The sequence below is a fragment of the Miscanthus floridulus genome, chromosome 15 (assembly GCF_019320115.1).
Source record: "Miscanthus floridulus cultivar M001 chromosome 15, ASM1932011v1, whole genome shotgun sequence".
Taxonomy (NCBI): Eukaryota; Viridiplantae; Streptophyta; class Magnoliopsida; order Poales; family Poaceae; genus Miscanthus; species Miscanthus floridulus.
Genome location: NC_089594.1, coordinates 9,564,720 through 9,570,471, shown reverse-complemented (window position 1 = coordinate 9,570,471; position 5,752 = coordinate 9,564,720).

Below are 5,752 nucleotides of genomic sequence, written 5' to 3'. Positions count from 1 at the left end.
CTTCATGTTGTGAAGGATGGTGATAATGCTTGCATATTTCTTTTGTGGTAGCACTGAGATGATCTTCCTCATGATGTCCGCATCATCTAGCTTTGTTAGTCCTATTGAATGGAGCTCATTGATAATTAGATTCAAACAAGAGTACATATCATGAACAAGCTCAGCATCATTCATTATAAAGGAATCATAATTTTGTTTAGCTAGACAATGTTTTTGCTCACGGACATTTGATGTGCCGTGATGGAGCTCTTGAAGTTTTAATCAAATTTCATATGCCATATTTAAAGTGAACACTTGGTTAAACACATCCATACTAAATGATTCAAACAGGCAATTTTTAGCTCTAGCATTGAAATGAATTTCCTTTTCTTTACTCTTCGTGGGTTTATCGGGATTCTTAATGGGCTTCATCCCGTCACGAGTGGCTCTCCAAACTCCCAAATCAACCGCCTCAAGGTAGCAAGCCATTCTAGCTTTATAATAGGGGACGTTAGTGCCGTCAAAGTGTGGAGGCCTAGAGGTATCCATCCCAACCACTCTAAATGACGTCGGCTCAATGGCGGTTAAGCCAAAGGTCCAAATTGAGCCAACCGGCTCTGATACCACTTGTAGTGGACCGTGGCGCCTAAGAGGGGGGGGGGATGAATTAGGCAACTTAAAATTCTAACTCTAAACTATGGCCTCTTTTTCTAACCCTAGCAAAACCTATGTAAATGATAAACTATCTAAATGTGCAACTACGGTTTTGCTAGTGTGTTGCTATCTCTAACGCAAAAGGAGTAATACAATCAATGTAAATGCGGAAAGCTAAAAAGCAAGGTAGAGATATGCAAACTCCCGTCGACGACTTCAGTATTTTTACCGAGGTATCGAGAAGCGCGTAAGCTTCCCCCTAGTCCTCGTTGGAGCCCCTTGTAAGGAATCCCTCACAAGGGCCAAGCTCCAGGTCGGGTAACTCCGTGGATAGCCTCGGGCCTTCCCCACGTGCAAGTGGGTCTCCGACGTGCCTTTCGGCAAGCCTATCCCGGATGCTCCCCGCCGTCTTCACTATCAAGCTTTCGGCTGAAATGCCGCGGGCCTTGTTCTCTTCGGTACACGGTGGTGGCCACACCACAAATGCGGTTGGTGTGATCTCGCAAGACTACAAGCCCCTCTGATGTTCAACAATGGTGCGCGCTAGCACCGAGTGGTAAGAGGTATGCAAACCTCACTAAACACTAGGCCTAAACCTAGAGCAAGCGCATAAGCGGTGGTCTAATCAACCTAAGCACTTCGCAAAGCACCTACGCGAATCACCTAATGAATCACTAAGCACTATGTAAGTGGAGATCACTAAAATGGTGTATCAACACCCTTGATATGTTTCCTTAGTTCCACACACTTTAAATGGGCGGTTGGGGGTCTATTTATAAGCCCCACTGAGAAAGTAGCCGTTGGGGATGAAATCCCGCTTTTCTGCTACTGACCGGACGCTGATCACGTCCTGACCGGACGCGTCCGGTCGTCCCGACCGTTGGAGCTGCGATCAACTGATCGGACGCTGCCAGCGTCCGGTCACCTGCCACCGGACGCGTCTGGTCGCAACTTCGCCGCTCTGGAACATTTCTGTACTCGATCGGACTCTGCTGTCCTACGTCCGTTCGATCTTCCTGTTCAGCGTCCGGTCGCTGCTTCTGTCGAGCCTCTTGATCGGAGCGTCCAGTTGCTTTCTTCCAGCATCCGGTCACCTCTGTGAGCTCGTATCTTTGCGATCTTGCGTCTGGCTTGGTTCCTATCTTCGTGTCTGGACTTTGCTTGATATCTTGGGTCTTCTATTATGCTTCTAAGGTCTTACTTATGCTGTTGATTATTGGATCATCACGTCGCCTTCGTCCAAGTCACGTCTTGCACCCTATTGAACTACAAAACAGTCACTCACAAATTTATTAATCCAATTTGGTTGTGTTGGTCATCAAGTACCAAAATCTAAAGTAAATGGACCTTTGGTCCATTTTCCTTCGTCTCCTCCTTGGTCTTGAGGTCTTGGTCATCGTCGTGGCGTCGTCCCCCATCACAGCAGCCGCCATGGATAGTCCCCTAACCCCTTCTGTCCTGTTGAAATAGATTAATAGACAGGGACGTGTGGCCGTGAATAATTATGGAAGCCAGGACGGAGGTGGAGGAAATTGGATGTCGCATCGCACGTCGGCCTCGATACGGATACGGGTGCGGGCTTCCAAAAGCTCCTAGGATTGCGGGCTGGGCTATATATTTGCGACTCTCCTAGTCTCCTTGGGTCCTTCCCTTGCCATCTTCGTATCGCGTCCAAGCAAACCAGATCGTCTTTTTTTAGAAGAGGTAGATCGATCCGTCGATCGCATGCTGGCGATGGGGTCCCGTCGTCGATACTAGAAGAGGAAAGCGGCGGCACGCGCGTCCGCGTCCGTTTTGTTTTAGGCTGGCAGAAGACGACGGCGACGATGTGTGCCTGGACATCATTGTTGAAGACCAGTGCTAGAGCTTAGTCATCGCGGCAACTGTCTGCCATGACCTGAGCGCGGTGACCACGTTCCCACGTCGCGCGCCTGTGCGCGTCCGAGAGGCGGTTCTGGCGCCCTGCGTGGTCAGCCACAACCGCACACACATGTAATCTGTATATACATTGATGAGCTCAATACATGTTCGCTATTGGCTCCCATTCTACATGGTATCAGCTAGCGGGTTTGTTCCCCTGCTCTCCTGACCCACTCGCCACCATCGCCACTGGTGCTCACTGCACCGGTTGCTGTCTTCACTGCCCTTACCTCTCTTCTTCCTCTCGCACTCGCTGCGTCCTTCGCTGTCATGGAAACCAACCCCCTGTTTGACGGCGATCTCTCTGACGCCGCCTCCTCCACCTCTTCCTCCTCCGCCGAATCCTATACCGGCGCTGCCCCAACTGTCACCACTCCTTCCACCGCCGTTCTCCAGATAGTGAACATCAAGTCCCACGTTCCCGTCGTGCTCGAGCTCGCCGAGCCCAACTACGCCGAGTGGCGCACCTTCTTCGACGCGTTCATCGGCAAGTTCGGCCTTGCCGCCTACCTCTCCTCTCCCCCAACCGCCGAGCAACGCCGTGGTCCCGAATGGTGTCTCCTCGACTAGTGCATCCTCAGTTGGTTGTACAACTCCGTCGCCAAGGACGTCCTCGCCATCGTCGACGTCCCCAAGCCGAATGCCTACATCATCTGGACCACCATTGAGGCTCAATTCCGCGACAATGAGCTGCATCACGTCGTTTACCTCGAAGCTGAGTTCCGCAACATTGGCCAAGGCATCATGGACATCGCCCAGTACACCGGGAAGCTCAAGAAGCTCGTCGACGAGCTCCGGGACATCAGGCAACCCATCCAAGAAACCAGCCAGGTGCTTAACCTCTTGCGCGGACTCAACTCCAAGTACCGCCATGTTATCCCTGTCATCACGGCGAAACAGGCTCCACATACCTTCCTCTCCGCTCGCTCTTCCCTGCTCCTGGAGGAATACTACGATCGGGAGCACGCTAAGGCTGCTGCGCACCACGCCCTGGTGGCCACTGGCGGTTCCCGGCGCCCACCTCCACCAACCGTCGACGGCGGATTCAGCTCCACCAACAACGCCCCCGGCCTCCTTTGTCGGGCCACGGTGCCCCGCCTTGCTCCGACAATAGCCGAGGCTCCAAGAAGCACGGGCGCGGACGTGGGGGTCCACCCTCCAACTCCGCTCCGCGTCCTCCAGCCCCCGGATGGATGCCCGGCCTGAACCCGTGGACGGGCATGGTTCAGGCCTGGCTGATGCCATTCCGCGTCCCAGGGGCCGGCGTTCTCGGCCCACGTACCGACACTCCGGTCAATCAGGCCTACTTCGCCGGGCCTCCTCCACCATCCATCAGTGCGCTACCTGCCGCTACACCGGCCGACGTCTGGAATCACCAAGCTCTGCTTGCCGCCCTGGCCAACGCTGGCGTTCCACCGTCCGGGCCACAGACCGCCAAGTGGTACCTGGACACTGGGGCATCTTCCCACATGTCATCTATGTCCGGTAACCTCTCATCTCTCGTTCCTCTTTCTTCTTCCCCACCAATTACTGTTGGCAATGGTGCGTCGCTCCCGATCACTCACCGTGCATCATCCGCCATTGCCACCGCACGTTCACCCCTTATTTTGAACAATGTCTTGGTTTCCCCATCTCTTGTAGTCTTGTTAAGAACCTCATCTCTGTCCGCTCTCTTACTCACGATAACAACGTCTCCATTGAGTTTGATCTGCTTGGTTTCTCTGTCAAGGACCTCCTCACGAGGGCGGAGATTCTCCAATGTAACAGTCATGGGGAGCTGTATCCTCTGGCGGCCTTGTCACCTGCGGCTTTGGTTGCCACCACGCCTACTGTCGATCTGTGGCACCAGCGTCTCGGTCACCCAGGCCGCCAAACACTTGGCAAGACATTGCCCAACCTTGACTTCCACTCCACCAAGCTGTCGTCCCCAACCTGTGAAGCCTGTCAATTGGGCAAGCACGTTCGCCTGCCCTTTTCTTCTTCAGTTTCAGTGTCCTATGTTCCTTTTCAGCTTGTACACGCTGACGTCTGGACATCACCCATAGCTAGCTTTTCTGGGTTTAAGTATTATCTTGTGTTAATTGATGATTACACTTATTATGTATGGACCTTTCCTTTGCGTGCCAAGTCTGACGTTTTTCAGTGTATACAGTCATTCCATGCCTATGTCAGTACACAGTTTCAGCTTCCTCTTTTTGCTTTACAAACTGACAATGGCCGTGAGTTCGATAATCACGCATTGCGATCTCATCTCACTGCTCATGGTGCTGTTCTACGCCTCTCGTTCCCTTACACGTCCTCACAGAATGGAAAGGCCGAGCGGAACATCCGCATGATGAACGACTGTATTCGCAGTCTTCTCTATCACGCAAACATGCCCGAGGCCTTCTGGGTCGAGGCACTATCTACAGCTACTCACCTATTGAATCGCCGGCCATGTCAAACCAACTGTTCATTGACCCCCTTCTAGCTTCTCCTGGGCACCGCCCCCGATTACAGCCATCTTCGAGTTTTTGGATGCCTTTGCTTCCCCAATCAGGCATCCACTGCTGCTCACAAACTCAGTCACCCCTCCACTCCATGCGTTCTTCTTGGGTATCCTACGGATCACCGCGGGTACCGGTGTCTAGATCTTCGCAGTAGACGCGTCACCTCTCGCCATGTGGCCGGTGTTTGATGAAACTCAGTTTCCCTATTCTTTTGCTGAAATTCAGACAACACCGACAACAGCAAGATCATCTACAGTACCTGGATCGCCTGTCATCCTGCCCGCTGAGCCCATTCAGACTCACCCCTCCGGCGTGAGCACCACAACCACACCGGCGTCTGCTTCTTCCGTGGCACCTTCCCACCACTCAGTGCCACTCGCCGCCTCTTCCGGCCCCTGACCTTCACAGCCGTCGGCTGGCCACTCTGCATCTGCTGCACCTGTCATACCTGCAACAGCTGCCCCCACCCGATGCTCACTCGATCTCGTGCCGAGGTCTTCAAACCCAACCTGAGGTATGCATTGACATCAACCTCGGCTCCAACACCCACATCCACTGAGATTTCTCCCCTACCCAAATCCGCTCGAGCTGCTCTGAAGGATCCGCACTGGCGTGCTGCCATGGCGCTCGAATTTGAGGCGCTGCAGAAGAACAGGACATGGCGCCTAGTCGATTGTCTTCCCGGCACCGACATCGTCACTGGGAAATGG